Source organism: Chiloscyllium plagiosum, unplaced genomic scaffold (assembly GCF_037043375.1).
Source record: "Chiloscyllium plagiosum isolate Xiang-an unplaced genomic scaffold, Cpla_swu_hap1 HiC_scaffold_16, whole genome shotgun sequence".
Taxonomy (NCBI): domain Eukaryota; kingdom Metazoa; phylum Chordata; class Chondrichthyes; order Orectolobiformes; family Hemiscylliidae; genus Chiloscyllium; species Chiloscyllium plagiosum.
The window spans coordinates 12461734-12478285 of NW_028270154.1; the positions used below are offsets into that span (position 1 = coordinate 12461734).

Sequence of the window (16552 nt, forward strand, 5' to 3'; positions counted from 1 at the left end):
AAAAACTCTCTCGTTTCTGGTGAAAGATAATTCCAAAGGTCAACAGCCATTCAGAGGAGAAATTCCAGCTGATCTCTGCCTAAACTGGGTGAACCTTCTTTTTAAGTAATGTCCCTGAGTTCTGTTTCACCAACAAAGGAAACATCTCTGTATCCACCCTGTCAGGCCCCCTCAAAATCTTATTTGTGTTGGATAAGTTAATGGCTCTAAATGAGTAATGTTTCCACTGAAGTCACACAAAGTCTGTGGGTGGAGACAAAGAGTTCTACTCTAGCTTTCAAAGGGAGCAGATAGATCTGAACCTGCTCCCTACAGTCCTAGTCCATGTGCCTAACCAAATGGAGTTGTACTAATTGGTGCCTACTTTAAATTTTCTGGTTATCTAAAAACAGAGTCTCTTCTGTTAATCTACATTGCTGTATCCTCTACCATTAATCACGAGGTAGATCCAAGATAAAACTGAGACAAAGATGGATTGGTAACAGTGAACTACCCCAAAAGCCCCTTACCCAGCACCTGGTGGGATTCGAATTCAATTAACATCTGGAGTTAAGAGTTCAATGACGACCATGAATCATTGCCAATTGTGGGGAGGAAACACATATCTGGCTCCCTAGTTCCTTCTAAGAAGAAAATCTACTCTCCTTGAGCAGCACAGTGGCTCAATAGTTAGCACTGCTGCCTCACAGCACCAGGAACCCAGGTTTGATTCCAGCCTTGAGTGACTATCTGTGTGGAGTTTGCACATTCTCCCGTGTCTGCGTGGGTCTCCTCTGGGTGCTCTGGTTTCCTCCCACAGTCAGGTGAATTGGACATGCTAAATTGCCCATAGTATTAGGTGTGTTAGCCAGAGGGAAATGGGTCTGGGTGGGTTACTCCTTGGAGGGTCGGTGTGGACTTGTTGGGCTGAAGGGCCTGTTTCCACACTGTAGGGAATCTAATCTTATCTGCTCTGGCTTCTTGACTATCCTCTGGGTAATTAGGAATAGGCAATAAATACTGGCCTAGCCAGCAACGCCCACATATCATGTATGATTAGGGGCAGAGCTCGAAACAGGCAGTCCTTGATATATTGGACAGTGAAGAGGCTCCAATGTGGTTATAGAGTCATAGAGATGTACAGCACAGAAACAGACCCTTCGGACCAACTCATCCATGCTGACCAGATATCCTAACCTAATCTAGTCCCTACTGCCAGCACTTCTCCCATATCTCTCTGAACTCTTCCCACTCATAACCCCATTCAGATGCCTTTTAAATGTTGTAATTGTACCAGCCTCCACCACAGGTTATGATGGGATCTTTAACTGAAATGTCAGAATAAAGTAAGGGATCATCTTGTTGTAACATTTGAAGGTATGAGACGGTTGTCAAGGAACCAATTGCCAATTATACAGCCTGGTGTAAAAATCAATGAAGAGATCATGGGTCCCAGAAGCCCAGATACACTGCTGACAAAAATTGCATCCGGTCAGTATTCAAGTGGTGTATCTGTCAACACCCTGCGTAGCTCCTCCAGGCACTTCAGATCATCACTCAACAATTTGGATCAAAATTGTGAGGTAAAACCAGACTTTCAAACAGCGTGTCTTATTGGCGTTGCACTCCATTCAACACCCACTTTGAACCTCTCGATCCCCAATGCTTTTATGGACAGAACTTTTGAGGATTACAGCACAGCCTGAGGCCTCTCTGCCCATCAGGGTTGTGCAAGCTCAGTGCTGGAAAACTCCATGATTTACCTACGCACTCAACCAGCCCTCACAGCCCACCCCCACCCCCGCCAATAGCCAGAGCCTGTTGCTGTTTCAAATTATAGTTGCTTTGAGTTAAAAGCAATGATGGTTTTGCCCTCAACCACTCCCTGTGACAAAGCATTCCACGCTTCAACAACACTCTGTGTAAAATTATATTTCTTAACTTTGTTCATCATTTCATTTGTGACAACATTCCCCAAGATGAGCAAAGAAAATCTTGTGAAAACTTTTTCAGGTTTGAAAAAAAATTGTATTAGTTCCCCAAAATGCCTTCTCGACTCTCGGGCACATTGTTCTAGTAAAGTGCAGTTCAAGTATACAGCAGAGCACAGGTCTTTGTGCTACAATTTGTGTTTTTATAACATTTTTAGGACAATGAAACATTAGAGGTGCTTCACAGGACTGTTAAGAACCATTGGATGATTGCAGTACAGGAGGAGACCACTCTGCCCATCATATCAGTGCTGGCTGTGTGCAAGAGCTGGAATCCTTCTCCTCTGCCACTTCCGTACAACCCTGTAATAATTTTTTCTTTAGAAAATGAAGCATATTGCTTTTGGAAAACCACAATTAAATCTGCTTTCACCGCACTCTCTGGCAGTACATTCCGGATCCGAACCACTCATTGCGTAAAAATGTTTTTTCAGCCTCCATTGTTCCTTTTGGCAATCATCTCTAATCTGTGCAATTTGGTTCTTGGTCCCTCCAACAATAGAACTGTCTCTCCCTTCAGCCCCCTCATGAATTTGAATGTCTCTATCCAATCTCTTATGCACCTTCCTTTAACAAGGGAAATAGCCCCACCCTGTCCAACCTATCAATATAACTGAGGTTCCTTCTCCCTGGATCCATTTTCACAATGCTTTCCCATACTGTCTCCTAAGTGTGGGGCCCAGAATTGGATGCATTGCTCCAGCTGAGGCCAAACCAATATTTTCTAAAGAATTAACGTAACTTCTCAGCTTCGATACTCTATGCCCATATTTATGAATCCAGGATCCATTATGGTTCGATAAACACGTTCTCAACCAGCCCTTTCACCCTTCAATAACTTAAGAACATATGCACACAGGTGCCTGCACTTCTTCACCCCCTTTAGAATTGTATCCTGGCACAGCCTTGCTGCCTCACAGTGCCAAGGACCCAGGTTCAATTCCACCCTTGGGCAACTATCCATATGAAATTTACACATTCTCCCTGTATCCGTGTGGGTTTCTCTAGGTGCTCTGTTTCCTCCTACAGTCCAATGATGTGCTGGTTAGATGGATTGGCCATGCTAAATTGTCCATAGAGATAAGCTGGCTAGGTGGGTTGACCATGGGAAATGCAGGGATGTGGGTGTGGAGGGTCAACATGGGCTAACTGGCCTGCTTCCGCACTTAAGGGATTCTATGATTTGACCTCTTTCTTCCTTTCCTGTCAGAATAAAATTGACATTTTCGGCATTAAATTTCGTCTATTTCTTGTCCACCCGTTAGCACCAACCTATCGACATAAGTTTAACATAATCCTTCAAAAGTTTGCAAATTTCCTAGTCTTCTGCTATTTCCAAATTTTGAAACCATGCCCTTTGAATCCAAGGGCAGGTTTGTGTAGGCATGTTTGAAGCTGGCTAGGTGCTTTCAGAGGACTAAAGATTCTTCTGAATTAGTAATGGAAATTTAAGTAGCCAAATGTTTTAAATAATCTATCAAGTTATTTAAATTAGAGGCAAAATATTAGGATTATTCAGATTGCAATTGGGTACCACAACATGGTAATTGAAAGTATAAATTGTTGTGACGAATACATTGAATCAGATTCTGAGCTACATTCTGAGTGTACCTTTATCCCAACCATGAGAATGCTTTACACCGGGTTTAATTTGCAAATTAAACCCAGAGTAAAACATCCTTATATTTGGGATGGAAGATTACTCAGGATATAGCTCAGAATCTGATTCAATGTAATAGCCACAACAGTTTATACTTTTAATATGGTAAAAGGAAAGAAAAGAAATGAGGAACTTTTATGTAGTTCTTTTCACAACCTTGGGGATGCTCCAAATTATTGTACATCCTTTAAGAAGTACTTTGAAATGCAACGTGGAGAAGCACCCACCAATTTGCACGCAGAATTGTCAGACAAGCAGCAATGAGACAACCAGCAGATAATGCATTGTCACCAACATTCGACTTTGAGCTATGCAGGAAGATATTAGGGCAGGCGACTAAAAGCTTGGTCAATGAGGTTGGTTTAAAGAGTAAACAGGGAAGGGAGGTAGCGAGGCAGAGATGGTTTGGGAAGGGTATTCTATATTTTGGGAGCCAAGTCAGCTGTAAAGCTGGTGGATTAAAATCAGAGGCTGCTCGAAAAGCCTGCATTAAAGGATATCTTGGAGGTTTGTGGGGAAGACTGTGTGGAGAAACTGGACTCTGTAAGGATTTGAAAACATTGACATAAGTTTCAAATTAGGGCATTGCTGAACCAGGAGTCAATGTAGGTCAAGAAGCAAAGGCAGTTAATGGATAAAGGAGACTTGGTGTAAGCTGGGACATGAGTAACAGATATAAATGGTCTCAGATTTATAAAGGGTAGACTGTGGAAGGGTGGTCAGGGACTCGCAAGCCTAGAATTTAAGGAAGGGATGGTTGAAAGGGTTTCAAAAGCAGGTGAGTTGGAATAGGAACAGAGGTGGGTGAAAAAGATACACATAAGAAACAGCAAGTCAGTGGAGACACTGCACAAGGGCAACACCAGACTGAGAGAATAATCTCCATCAGAAAAGGGTGAAACAATTTTCCTAAGAAATGCGAAGGCGAAGGTGAGCATACAGTGGGCCTCAAAATGGTGAAAGGCTTTGACAGGATAGACACGAGAAAACGATTCCATTTGTGCAGGATTCCAAAATTGGAGCCTGTAAATTTGACCAAATCATTAATAAATCTAACAGGGAATTCAGGAGAATATGCAACGTATTAGCTGAGGTGAATAACACAGAAGTGTACGAGGGGATGTCAGATAAACAGAAGACAAAGAAAGAAAATGCAGGGTTGCAGAAACAATGCAATGAAGCAGAGATAAAAGGAGGCTTGTGTGAAGCATGAACAGCTTATGGGCTGATGTGTCTCTTCTCATTTCTACTTTCCTATCTAACATCCTCTTGTTGAAACCATATTGTCAATTCTCTATATCTTTAATGTCCTTTCCCTGAAATGTTATCTCAAATAGTATTCTAATTGACAGTATCGGGGTGGGTTGGTCATTTCCCCACGTCTTTCTACTCAATGAACCTCAGTATAGTTGGTCACAGTAGATTGCATCTGCCACCTGTCTGCCCCATTTTAAGACACAGTCTATTATCTCACAACCAATTGGCAGTTTAATGCAATATGTGTCAGATTAATTTTTATTCTTAAAAGTCTATTGTTGCGGTGAGGTGTCTTAGAGTATGTTGGGGTACATTAATCTATGAAAGCAATGTGGCTAGAATCTTAGGACTTGTCAAAGTAATTTTTGATTGGCACCATATTAACTATATACATTTGAACTCAGCACAAGGTTTAATTTGTTGTTCTTGTCTTCAAAGCTCCTCCATTCCCACTTGAACATAATTGTTATTGACAGTTTCCTATGAGTGTGTTCAAGAGTTAATCCTCTACTCTCTATAACTAATTCTTATACTGTACATAAAATAAACAAAATGCTAGGATTTAACTCCCAGAAGCTCCTACAATCCATGTAAACTGTATCTTATCATGGACACTACATGTCCACTTGATCTCCTTACAAGCATATCCTCTACTTAATGTTGCTACTTTAGAATAGATATTGGCCAAGAATATCAAAGAGATAAAAGGGATACTTTCCAATTATGGGAGGAGTATCTTCAGGATTTGGTTTACGTGTCATCTGAAATACAAAGCATGTGAGTTTGCAGTACTCCCACAGCACTGCACTGAACAATCAGCCTGAATTGGAAAGCTCTGGGTCAGATGATGAACCTCAATTAGAACCTCACCCACACAATTCTTAGCCTAAGAATGCCCTGTACATTATGGAAGGTGACCCATTACATGACTGCAGTTAGTCATAGGGTCATAGAATCATACAGCATGAAAACAAGCCTTCAGTCCAACTCATCCATGCCGATCAGCTATCCTAAATTAATCTAGACCTACTTGCCAGCATTTGGCCCATATCCCTCTTAACCCTTCCTATTCATAGACCCATCCAGATGCCTTTTAAATGTTGTTATTGTATCAGCCTCCACCACTTCCTCTAGTTGCTCATTCCATATACATACCACCTTCTGTGAGAAAACATTACCCCTTGGGTCCCTTTTGTTTCTTTCCTCCCTCACCTTAAACCTATGCCCTCTAGTTTAGGACTCTCCTACCTTGGAAAATAAGACCTTGGCTATTCACAGTATCCATGCCCCTCACGATTTTATAAGCCTCTATAAAGGTCATCTCTCTGCCTCTGACGCTCCAGGGAAAACAGCCCCCACCTATTCAGCCTCTCCCTATAGCTCAAACATTCCAGTCATCTCCACTGATGCTTCAAGGCTTCATGACTAAAGGTGATGTCTCAGGCGAAGGTAATGCTGAACCATTCAGAAGGAGGTGAAAGGGCACGTGATACAAACTGAAGAATGTGGGAATTGTTAAAGAGAAAAGAACCAAGATTGATCTAATTCACCTTCTACCACCTTGTTAGCTCATTGACCCAGTGGCAAACCTTAAAAGCGTTGGGAGGAAAAGCTTCTTTATGGAACATGTTAAAAGAACAGCTCTATCTAAGAACTTAGTGGAGGTAATATTCAGTTGTGGCTTCAAATAAGAATAGATTAATCATCTGAAGATAAGAAATTGCAAAGCTACATGGAAATGGCAGGGGAGCGGGAGTTGAGAGTTGTCCTTGTAGATAGCCAGCATGGTCATGATGGGTTGAATGGCCTGTTACTGTGTTGTAACAATTCTGTGATTCTATAATTCTATGAACAATAATGCAGTTGCTGACGAATCACATCTATCAACTGATATCTTAGAGTATACAACAAAACCAGACTTGAGGTGAGGCAAACCCACAATGGTTGGGAGCTTTGGGAACCAAAGGTCCAAGATCATGTGGTCTTCGTAAGAACACAGCACTCACCATATGTCATGGCTCAAAGTTGTTCAGTAGTTGGATCCTACAATGGGTGGAAAATTCTCACTGTGTGCTGAATATTCTTCCCTCAATCCAAGAGATGATTAGTCAACCCTCTATCTTGACGCTATTTTGTCGGATCTTGCTATTTATATGATGGCTGCTACTTCTCGCCACAGAAGGCAATTCCTACACCCTTCATTTATTGTAAGTGAGTCTCTATCTGAGTGATATGATAGGTAGCTGTAGAGTTCTTTGGAGTTGAGAGGTCTGAGTGTTGTTTGATAAATTAGTAATCAGGTAGACATGTTAATCAGAGTCCAGGGATAATTCCCACAATTTGAAATCGCATGATTGTCCCATTCTATCCTCAGCTTTTGCACTATGTTTTGGCCGTATGCTCCAATCGAACTTTATTACCTGGTGAACACCAGTTATCTATCTTTCCTGTCAACATAATTGAAGGCCAATTACACAATGTCTCCACTGACAGAAAGTTTATGATGAAAAATCGCTGCCTCTGATAGCAATTCTTGAGAGTCCCGACTTCAGTTTTTGATAAGAAGCTTATCTTGGTTAATAAATAATGTGAGGTTTACTTCAATTCTCCTCACAGAATTCAACAACAAGTCTTTGGTTTTCCACAGCTCAGTGCCAGTGGGCTGACCATCCTCCTTGCAGTTATCCAATCAAAATACTAAAATCACCAGCCAACATTCACTGACAAAATGTAGATAAAAGGAGTTTCTAAAGTGTTTTACAGCACTTCAGGATGTCTCAAAGCGTGTTAGAGTATAGAATCCAAACAAATTGTTACAAACTTCGTACCTCAAAACCAGGCCAATTATAACTTGCTGGTATACAGTGTATACTTCACTCGAGCATTTTTCTCTCCTTCCTCATCTAACCCTATCAGAGTATCCTTCTATACCTTTCTCCCTCATATGCTTAGCTTCCCCTTGAGCAAGTTTATTCTGGTCACCTCAACTGTTTCCTGTAAAGTCGTCACGTATTCTCACACTCTTAAGGAATAGAAGTTTTCTTTGTATTCCCTACTTGTTTTCTTGGTCTTTACCTTATATTGAGCCTCTAGTTAAGCTTTTCTTTTGAAATGTACTCATTGCTGTAAAGTCAGAAAGATGGTAGCCAATTTTCACATAGTATATATCACGAACCAATAATGGTCTGAAAACACCATTTCATAGAATCCCAACAGCATAGGAACAGGCCATTTGGCCCATACCCACACTCTGAAGGGCATCCTACCTGCAGCCCCATATTTCCCATGGCTAATCCACCCAGCCTACATGTCTTTGGCAAGAAACCAGAGCACCAGGGGAAATCCACACAGACACAGTGAGAATGTGCAAGTTCCACACAGTCACCCGAGGCTGGAATCAAACCCACTTCCCCGCTGTGAGGCAGCAGTGCTAACCACTGAGCCACCATGCCACACACATACATACAAAGGGAAATTGGTTTATTTTTATATAAGCTCACTTGGGAACACGTCTAGTTTTCTTCTAAATGTGCTATGGGATCTTTTACATCTAGGAATTACACATAATCCTACTTTAAACTCTCAACTGAAAGAGAGGATCTCTGACAATGCAGCACTCCCTCAGTACTGCACAGACACATCAACTTGGACCATGTGTATATCCAAGTCTTTGAAGTGATGTTTAAAACCACGTTTTTCTCCATGATTTCTAACTTTGTAATCAGCTTCAGTTTTAGAACCCCTCACCCCACCAGCTCTGCTGTCTACCAATTCTCACGTCCTGAGATTTCCTGGTTTCAGTCACTTGACAAGAGGCAGTGGGTCTTCCGTTGTCTAGTTCCTAAATCCTAAGCTTCGGAATGCCACCTCGAAACCTCTCCATTTTCTAAATACCCCCCTCTCTCTCCTCTGATAAAGACGTACCTTAAATCCCACCTCTTTGACCAAGCTTATGGTCACTGACCTCATCTTTATTTTACGTGAGTACATGTAAGAAATGTTTTTGCAATATCCTCCTTGAAAGTCCTTGGAAGATTTTATTCCTTCAGAGTTGTTATGGAGTTATGGTTGTTATAGTTACAAGTTGTTTTCCTGACGCTAAGGCAAGGGATGCAGAGGAGATTCACCAGGATGCTGCCAGGGATGGAGCATTTCAGTGACAAATAGAGGGCGAATTCTGCAGAAGTGAGAAGGTTGAGAGGGGACCTGAAAGAGGTGGATAAGAGGGACATGGATAGAGTCGATAGAAAGCAGCTGTTCCCCTTAGTCGAAGGGTGACCAACGGGGTTGGGGGTGGGGGGGGTATATCATTTTAAAGTGAAAAGTGGAAGGTTTTAATGGGTTTTCAGGAAAAGCTTTTTCACCCATGGGAATCTGGAGTGCACTGCCTGGGGAGGGTATGAGGTGAGAAAGTTTGCAACATCTACAAAATAATTGAATGAGCATTTGAAATGGTTTAAGGTAATGGGTCTAATGTAGGAAAGTGGGACTTGTGCAGATAATAGTATATTTTTGACAGTACTGATTCGATGGGCTGAAGGAACTCTGCTGTACTGTATGATTTTGTATTTCTCTGATTTTATGTATCTTGTCCTGTGCAGGCTAATGAATGGGCTGGAAATGGATTTTTTTCACATCTGCAGCCTTGAATCTCTTTTCATCGCAACCCTTCCTCTTCTGAGTCCTACTCCTTCCTGAATCATATTTAAACCTCCCAGACAACACACCCTTCCATTTAACTAACTGAAACTCATTGTGATTCCCCCTAACCAAAGTCACTCTTTCACAATTCTCAACATTGAATTGAACACCTGGAGTACTGCGTGCAGTTCTGGTCTCCAAATTTGAGGAAAGACATTCTGGCTATTGAGGGAGTGCAGCGTAGGTTCACGAGGTCAATTCCCTGGAATGGCGGGATTACCTTACACTGAAAGACTGAAGCGACTGGGCTTGTACACCCTTGAGTTTAGAAGACTGAGAGGGGATCTGATTGAGACGTATAAGATTATGAAAGGATTGGACACTCTGGCAGCAGGAAACATGTTTCCGCTGATGGGTGAGTGCCGAACCAGAGGACACAGCTTAAAAATACGGGATAGACCATTTAGGACAGAGATGAGGAGAAACTTCTTCACCCAGAGAGTGGTGGCTGTGTGGAATGCTCTGCCCCAGAGGGCAGTGGAGGCCCAGTCTCTGGATTCATTTAAGAAAGAGTTGTATAGAGGAATCAATGGAATCAAGGGTTATGGAGATAAGGCAGGAACAGGATACTGATTAGGAATGATCAGCCATGATCATGTTGAATGGCGGTGCAGGCTCGAAGGGCTGAATGGCCTACTCCTGCACGTATTGTCTATTGTCTATTGAATTGAATTTATTGTCATGTTTACCGAAGCACAGTGAAAAGCTTTGAAAACATCTCTGAATTTCTAATTCCCCACTCCTGCTGAATCCCAGAACTTTAAACTGAACTTGGTGCAAATCAGCTAAGCTTCACCCTCTCTTATATTATTGTTACAAATGATAACATTAAATATATAACTTATCTTTAATGCAGAGATAGACAGACTCCAGACACGCAAAGGGATGAAAGTTGATCGAGGAGCAGACAGGACAGGCTTGAGGGGCTGAGTGGCCTAGTCTTCTTCATTTGCATGTTTGTATATGTTACAGTACATTTTAGTCTTTAAGTGTTAATATGTTCGATGAAGAAATTCTTCCTGACACTATCACCAAGTTTAAGGTTAGAGCTAATTTCTTCCTAATTATTTTACTTTTGCTTCGATCATCTTGAACATTTCAGTTAAACACCGTGCCATAATCTTCTTTGCTTGAGAGAACGCACATTTAGTTTATCGAATCTGATGGGTGCCTCAAATTGGAAATTGGTAAAACTGGTAAGAGGAAGTTAAAACCTGACGAGTGAAATCAGAAAAATGAAGGTGAGTGCCAACTAAACTTTGAAGTTGGAATAATGTCAAAAAGTTAAGGGCACTTTGTCTAAATGCACACAGTATTGCAGCAAGCTTTTTTTATTTGTTCATTCATGGGCATTTCTAGTTAACTCAATAATTATTACCCATCTCTAATTGAGAGTAAAATGTCAGCCACTTTTCTGTTGGTCTGGATTCATCTATGTCGGATTTAATTGAAGAGTTTTCTTCCCGAAAGGGCATCAGTGAACCAAATTGATTTATACATCAATCAATGATGGTTAGGAGCAAATTACTGCAGATGCTGGATTCTATACCAAAAACAGAAAATGCTGGAAATCACAGTAGGTTAAGCAGCATCCTGAGAGAGAGCAAGGTAACTTTCCCAGTCTAGACTCTTCATCAGAGCTGGTGTGAAGTGTGGAAGGGGGCAGCAAATTGTGAACCATTCTTTCCCCGTCATTTAGCTTTGCTTGTTATATTCTCTGTCACCATATCCGCTCTCCCCTCCCCCCACTTCAGTTCTTCTGTTCTTTCCACTCTGGCAATTAGACTCACTATTTTTCTGCCATTCTCACATTCCAATCACCTAATCTGCTCTATCAATATCCTTTCTCCCCAGCACTCCACTCCCCCATTATTGCTGCCCCCTCATGGCCTGGATAGAGTGGATGTTGGAAAGATGATTTCATTGGTAGGGGAGAATAGGACCCAAGGACACAGCCTTGGAGTGAAGAGAAGACCTTTTAGAACGGAGGTAAGGAGAAACTTCATCAGCTAGAGAGTGGGGAATTTATGGAATTCCTTGCCACATAAGGTTGTGGAGATCAGGGCATTGAGAGCATTTAAGACTGGGATTGATAGGTTCTTGATTGTCAAGAGGATCAAGGGTTACAGGGAGAAGGCAAGAGAAGGGGATGAGAAACCTATGAGCCATGATTGAATGGCGGCGCAGACTTGATGGGCTGAATAGCCTAATTTCTGCTCCTATGTCTTATGGCCTTATGGTCATACTTCATGTCAGCTCAGATGAAGAGTCATCCAGACTCGAAACGTTAGCTTGCTCTCTCTCTCCATGGATGCTGTCTGACCTACTGTGATCTCCAGTATTCTCTGTTTTCAATCAACAATGGTTACATGGTTCATTAGGCTAGCTTTTAATTCCAGATTTTTAAAATTAATTTCAAATTTTAACCATCTTTTGTGGTGGGAGTTGAACAAATCGCTCCAGAAGATCAGCCTGAGGTTCTAGATTACTAGTTCAATTATATTGCCACTATTTCACTGCTTCCCTGTATAAGGTATGTAATTTAAAGACACAAGTAGTGGTAAGTAGCTATGATTTAATTGTCATTATGGAATCATGGATACACAGTGACCAAGACGGAGAGTTGCGTATTGAAAGATATTCAATGTTCAGGAAATTCCAGAAGAAATAGAAAAGAATGTGGCATTACATTGATAGTAAGCGTTAGGGTCAATATATGATTAAGAGAGGAATTCTGTTCTGTTTGTTCATAGGATGTGGACCAATTTGGCAAGCCCAGCATTTGTTGCCCAGAGGACAGTTAACATTCAGCCACATTGCTGTGAGTCTGAAGTCGCATGTAGGCCAGACCAGGTAAGGATGGCTGATTTCATTCCCTAAAGGACATTAGTGAACCAGATCAGTTTTTATGACAATCCACACATTGTTGCCATTAGGCTAGCTCTTTTAATCCTAGATTTTTAGTGAATTCAACTTACACCATCTGCAGTGATGGTGGACCCATGTTCCCAGAGCATTAGCCTGGGGTTGTGCATTCCTAGTGCAGTGACACTACCATTGCACCTCCTCCTCCCACAGTAAGGCTGACCTGGAACATTCACAGGGGTTGGAGCAGTAGTTCTGTTCCAGTTGGCTGGGATACCAGATTCGCTCTCCAAATTGGCCTGGTCTCAGTTCAACAAGCAATGAGAAATTCACCTACCCATAGATGGGAATTGTCAATGTATAAACACACACATACGCACGCACATACAAACATGCACACATACAATTCTCAGTAATTAAGTGTGTTTAATGTGGAGATTGACAGGTAAAGGGAAGCTCCCAATGACCAGGGAGTCCTGAACTAGAGGCCACAGTCCAAGGATGTCAAATAGGCCATTTTGACTGAGACAAGGAGAAATTTCTTCATCCAGATACAGGTGAATCTGTGCAATTCTCTGCCACAGAACACAGTTGAGGCAAAATGTTTTCATGAAGGAGTAGATATGGTTTTTAGAGCTAAAGGGATCAAGGGTAGAAAGTGGGAACAAGGGACTGAGTTAGATGATCAGCCATATTCGTATTGAATGGTGGGGCAGGCTCAAAGGGCTGAATGGCCTACTCCTGCTCCTATTCTATATGTTTCAGTGGGGGGATAGTATATATAAAAGGCATTGAAGTGGATAATTGACCGTGATCTAATTGGTCAGAAGTCAGATGACACCGATTTATAGTCCAACGGGTTTATTTAAAATCACAAGCTTTTGTGATTTTTAGTAAACATGATGGACTATAACCTGATGTCATCTGACTTCTGACCTCAGGCTACCTCCACATTATGTTCTAATTGAACAGCAGAGCAGGCTCAAAGGGCTGAATGAACAGGAGGAGGCCATTACACCATTCAAATCTGTTTGCTATCCACTAAGAACATGGCAGATCGATATTTACCCACCTAGGCTCCAATCCTTTTTAGTCCTTGTCGAAAAAAGTATGAGCTGAGTTAGTATCTATTACCTTCTGTGGAGAGAGTTCCATACTCTTACCGCGTGTTGCATGAGGAAGTGTTGGCCTTAACCTCTCTCCAGAAAGGGCTGGCTCTTCTGGGAGGAAGATGGGTGCTCACATCAGTCAGTAACTGAGGCCATTTCCTGCCTGGCCTCTCCCATACATTGCCTGCTTTCAGGTCTCCTTCTACCTCAACACTAGTATGACAATGGACCAGTTGTCTTCTCTGGCTGCAATAGTGATAGCTTCACCAAGATGGCACTCCATGCCATTTTCCAGCTCTGAACCCATGACCGCCCATCTATCCATCTCTATTGGGTACTCCGCTACTGATAACTACCAATGATAGGCAAAGACATTGTACTGGACACTTCTGCCTGACTGTAGTCACTACACTCTCAGAGGATGAGGGGACAATTTTGGAAAATTATTTTTTTACCTTCTTGTGGTCTGGACTCTGGTAACTGACACTCACCTTCATGAATATCGGTTATCACTCCGGTCAGGTGATATACTAACCAGAAGTCCAACATCATGGCCAGACCAAACCTCAGAGGCAGGAGCTCCGAGTTTAAGTAGTTCCTTAAAACCAATCTCTTGCATGAAGTTTTTAGTTGACCTCCCTAATATCATTTTAGTTCAGTGTCAGTATTCAACCATAAGACATAGGAGTTGAAATAGGCCATTCAGCCCATCGAATCTGTGCCAGCATTCAGTGAGATCATGGCTGATCTGATAATCCTAAAAGATAGGGATATGAGAAGGCCATTCATCTCTTGACCAAGTTCCATCATTCACTTAGGTCATGGCTGCTCAGTTTGTTAACTCCTTTTACCTGCTTTGGTTGCATTCAACTCAATGCCTTTACTCAAAAAAGAAAATCAGTCAATCACAATTGCAGCATTTTCAGTTTCCTCAACCTCCTATTTTGGGAAAGAGTTTTCAGATGTCTCCTTATTCTCCAACATGTAAGCTACTATTTAAATGCAACATTTTGTTGTTCCTGTCCTCATGTGGTCATTTACCTTGGAATGGATGAATGGCAGTTCCTCCTCTTCTAACCAGAGAATTCCCTGTGTTTCTTCAGTTGGTCCAAAGACCCTTTCACTTCCATCTGAAGAGAGAGTTTGAGGTTACCTTTTGACCCTAGTCTAAGAAGGCAGTTCCAACACTTCGCTGACTGTACACTAATAGTCCAAAACCTGGATTTGTGAGTGATCCTGCAGTTTTGGAGCAACAGGAGTAGGCCATTCAGCACCCCTTAAGCCTGTTCCAACATTCAGTTGGACCAAGGCGTCTCTGCTTTCTATCTTATCTCCACCAATTTGCTGCTTCTCCAATGTTCTCTTGGCTTTGTAAAAATGCTATTAATAATACTAAAAAATCTAAATAATAACTGAAAGTGCTAGTAAATATACTCAGCTGGGCTAGCTGAGATGAGAGAAACAGACCGAACATTTCAGGCTATGACCTTTTGTCAGAAACTGGAAATGTATCAGTCGTAGTTCTGACATTTTCTATGACAATGTCAATTGATGCACCAACCTTCTAAAGGGGAGGAGTTCCAGATTTTCACACCCTTTTGTGTAACTTCCTAACATTGCAGCCTGGCTCTAACTTTAAGACCCTTTTTCTTGAATTCCCTACAAGAAAAATTAATTTTGCCTCATCCATCTTGATCAACTCCTTTAATCATATCATGTTCAAGGGACCACAAACCTGGTCTGTGCACTCTGTCCCCATAACTAAACCTCCTAGCCCCAGTATCATCCTGATGAAACTGCAATAATCAGTTCCTCCAGGTCCAATTATCTGTAAGGAAGATGTGGTGCTTTACAATCAATAAAACTGTGAAGTGTAGTATTATTTTATTCATTTGTTGGATGTGGACGTCACTGGGCAACGCCAGCATTTATTGCCCATCCCTAATTCCCTTAACACAGAAGCATAGAAACATAGAAAATAGGAGCAGGAGTAGGCCATTCGGCCCTTCGAGTCTGTTCTGCCATTCAATATGGTCATGGTTGATTATCCAGCTCAGCCCCCTATTCCTACTTTCTCCTCATACCCTTGACCCCTTTAGACCCAAGAACTATATTTGACTTCTTCTTGAAAACATGCAATGGTTTGACCTCAAACTCTTCCTGTAGCGGAGGATTCCACAGGCTCACTGTCCTCTGGGTAAAAACACTTCTCCCTGTCTCTGTCTTAAATGGCATACCCCATACCATTAGGCTGTGACCCCTGATGTGGACTCCTCACTTATTGGGAACATTCTTTCTCCATTTACCCTGTCTAGTCCTGTTGGATGTTATAGGTTTCTATGTTATCCCTGTTCATTTTTCTAAATTCCAGTCACTACAATCCTAACCGATCCAATCTTGCTTCATATGTCAGTCCTGCCAGCTCAGGAATCAGTCTTAAGAAGATTCCTTCTCGAACCACTGCAGGCCATGTGGTGTTGGAGAGAGAACTCCAGGATCTTGATTCAATGACAGTGAAGGATAGTGTTATATTTTGAAGTCAGGATGGTGAGTGACTTCTGGGGCACCTTGCATGTGGCAGTGTTCCCATGTATCTGCTGCCCTTGTCCTTTTTAGTGGTGGAGGTTGCAGGTTTGGTAGCTGTTGACCAAACAACCTTCATGAGTTACTGCAATGCATCCTGTAGATGGTATACACTGCTGCTACTATACATTGATGGTGGAGGAGTGAATGGTGAAGGTCATGGATGTGGTACCAATCAAACAGATTAGTTTGTTCTGCATGGTGTCAAGCCTCTTGGATGTTATTGGAGTTGCAGCATCCAGGCAAGAGGGGAGTATTCCATCACACTTTTGACTTGTGCCTTATTATTTCTGGTATAATTGTGGTGGGCATTGTAAACAAAACATGATCCCACAGACAATAATGTCATCATGACTAAGCTAGTTTTAATGATGTTGGTTGAGGAATATTGTCGCAGGCAGAGATGG

At 41.9% G+C, this 16552-nt stretch overlaps 1 protein-coding gene and 1 long non-coding RNA gene across 3 annotated transcripts in view; one reads left to right on the forward strand and one right to left on the reverse strand.

Annotated features, from left to right (window-relative positions):
* The window catches only part of LOC148147480 (uncharacterized), a 114438-nt gene that overhangs the window by 35554 nt on the left and 62332 nt on the right, over positions 1-16552 (forward strand). The window contains exon 2 of the long non-coding RNA XR_015759632.1: positions 12342-12441. This is a non-coding gene — a long non-coding RNA (uncharacterized LOC148147480). The remainder of the gene's footprint in view (positions 1-12341; positions 12442-16552) is intronic.
* Positions 1-16552, reverse strand: part of cdx1b (caudal type homeobox 1 b) — a 52169-nt gene that overhangs the window by 5573 nt on the left and 30044 nt on the right. The window lies entirely within an intron of this gene.